Source organism: Leuresthes tenuis, unplaced genomic scaffold (genome assembly GCF_036924035.1).
Source record: "Leuresthes tenuis unplaced genomic scaffold, fLeuTen1.0.hap1 SCAF_16, whole genome shotgun sequence".
Lineage (NCBI taxonomy): Eukaryota > Metazoa > Chordata > Actinopteri > Atheriniformes > Atherinopsidae > Leuresthes > Leuresthes tenuis.
This window is the reverse complement of record NW_027325370.1, coordinates 11,953,061-11,956,056: the sequence shown is the minus strand read 5'-3', so window position 1 is coordinate 11,956,056 and position 2,996 is coordinate 11,953,061.

Sequence of the window (2,996 nt, the reverse complement as noted above, 5' to 3'; positions counted from 1 at the left end):
AAGGACCGAGAGAGGAGGAGAGGAGAGGCCGCTGCGCTTAGTCACGTGGCCGGGGCACGGAGCTGCGTCAGCGGCGCGGCTGTGCGCAGAAAACGGCGCCCTCTTCGAAGAAAAAGACCGCAGGAGGGTGGGAGTCGTGCACAGCACGGGTCAGGGGCTCAGGGAGCTTTCTGTAAAGAGGGCGGTGGAAGAATTGCAAAGCTTTCAAAAGAACAGGGTGAAAACTGTTAAAAATGCCAAAGTTTATCAGGAAATATGTGCTTTACTGGATTACAATTACTGACTCGTTATCATGTAAACATCCATTTAAGAAGAACAGATTGAAGTATTTCACTTAGTAACCTCCCCCAGAATCTATTTATTGTTAATGATAAAAATATGCAAAGTTATTAGTGGCTAAAGCTGTAAAATAAATGTGATTTCCCCTGTTGAAATGTTTCAACGAGAGAATTACAGAGAGAATATGCTAACCCAGTGGTTATCCAAACAAATCCACATCAACATTACAACTTTACAGACTGAAATGTACTACTGAATACAGATTATTTTAAATATGAGAAGATTGTGTGAGGCATAGATGACAAATTAACATCTGAACTAATGAAGCACCTTTCAAAACTTGGGTCACAAAATGCTTTCACATAGCCACACAAGTAAAAATAAACAGGTACAGGGATTTAAAGCAAGAAACATAAAAAAACAACAACAAACAAACCATGTAAAACAGGTCATAGCTAAATCTTGGACAAGGTAAGTCAAACACAAAGACACTTTGAAAAAAGATGACTCTGCAGCTGTGGTGTAAGGCACCCAAGACAGTTTGGCAACCTGACTCATGGAGGAACACTTTCATAGTCAGGGATAGCAAACGCACAGTCCCCTTGTGGTCTCAGTCAATTACTAGGAGCAAATAGGCCTATCAAAAGACCTGATGAAACACAAGGTGTTAAAAGTTCACTGTGCTGTTCTGGAGTCACTGTGTTCAAAGCCTTATGGACAAGAAGGAAGACTGTGAACAACTTTTTCTATAGTGTCATGTAAATGTGCTGAATAACAAAAATAAACAACTGAATTTATGGATTAGGTGCCTGAAAGGTAGCATACAGTATATAAAGAAGATAACAAAGGTCTAAGTATAGATCCTGATATACATAAGGAAGTGAGATGTCTTATGACCTTATTGCTACACCATAAATCCTGACCCGTTTGTAAGTGATGAATAAAAATGATCTGTATTTACTGCTGCCGAAAGATTTAAAAGAACTAAAAGGGAAATATCACGACAGTCTACAATCAGCAGCAAAATTATCAAAACCCTATGTCATTGGATTCCAGATTCAGTGAGTGTTGAATCATAGAATATCATTAATAACTCTAAGGAGAGCAGTCTGTAATGCTCTCACAAAGACTGACTTAGGTTGGGGGCTTCGTTGGTCAACTGATTGAAAAATAAATTTCAGACGGTGTTTGTAAGCACATTATTAAAGTAGCCAATTCTTGCATCTTTTATTTTTCATTTTAACAGGACAATCAGTCATTTCATTAGATGGTAGGGGACTACTAGTTGTTTTAATATCCATCTATCCTCAAACTGTCTTCAATGCCTTCTAATGGGGTGGATATCATCATTTATCCAGGGAGCAGAGCTGCATTTTAGGGTGGAGTTGGATCTAAGGGTGGAAGTCATTTCTAGAGCAGAAGTTCAGCTGCCAAAAAAGTGTTTTTTCATGTCATCAGTATGAGCAGATGTATATGGACATAGTTGTGGGTTGAACATAATCTAAAACCTCAGTTAAAGTGATTCTGTGCTGAAACACTTTAAGCCATAATTACATCATCGTGTTTCAAAACCACAGCTCCAACATGTTCAGAAAAGTCATAAAAAATTCCAATTTGATTTAAGGAGACAATGAATAACAAAGCAACAGAGGTAAAAAAAAAAAAAAGGTAAAACAGAGCAAAAGCTGCTAACGATGAATTTGAATCTTCTTTAATTAGCAGACAATTATAATTGTACTTTTGAGCTGCACTACATCTGCACTTCTCTGTGTTCAACAAGGGGAAAATGTCACTGTATTTCCAGAGATTTATAAGATGAAGTTTTATACCACCACCAACACACACACACACACACACAATGTCTCTATATTTAATCATTTATAATGTATTAATCTAATACATATCACATAATTCAAATCAGTGTGCATTTACAGTAAAATATAAGAATATAAAAACATAAGATATATGTAGACGGTTAGCCTGATTGTGATGGTTATCGTAATCAGATTCAGTAAAGAGGTACTATCACAGGGCAACTGATGAGATTCTTGCTTCTGAAAGGTGTCACTCAGTTATTTTTTGTTCAGCATGACATGTATTACGCAGTGTCAAAATTACAGATTTAACTAGGAGGACAATTAGAAGGGGAGAGGATATAATTATCACGATCAACAGAGGGATTAATCTTAAAGTTAATCAACCCTCTTTATACAAGCAGTTATCATATTTACTACCTTTACACAGTTAATGGCATAAATAATGTTGGATTGTTGTAAAGTTAAAACGTTGACAGGCTCTGTAAACAAGATCCTTTTGTAATCTAAATAAATTAGATAATGAATAATAATGAATTTATGAAATATTATATCAGTAGTTACTGTGTAAGTGAAAAGGTGTAGGTCAAGCGCTCTGTTGTTGTTAGATCTTTAAGACACTAGGTGGCAGCATTATCTAACTCTGAAAAGCAGCCTTGACATTATTGTTGTCAATTTATCTCATTAGATAACAGAGCTGTTCATTGATAACATTTAAAAAAAATACGAGAAATGTCTGATTTAAAGGTATTCTATGAAATTATTTTGCAAAGTAAAATTGTTTGCAAAACGGGTTATTTTAAAAGTTGTGGGTAAAATTTCAGGTGAAATCTGCAAGCAACAACGAAGTGCTTACGATGATTAAAGTTCAATAAAGATGTTCTGATATATTTATCTATTAGA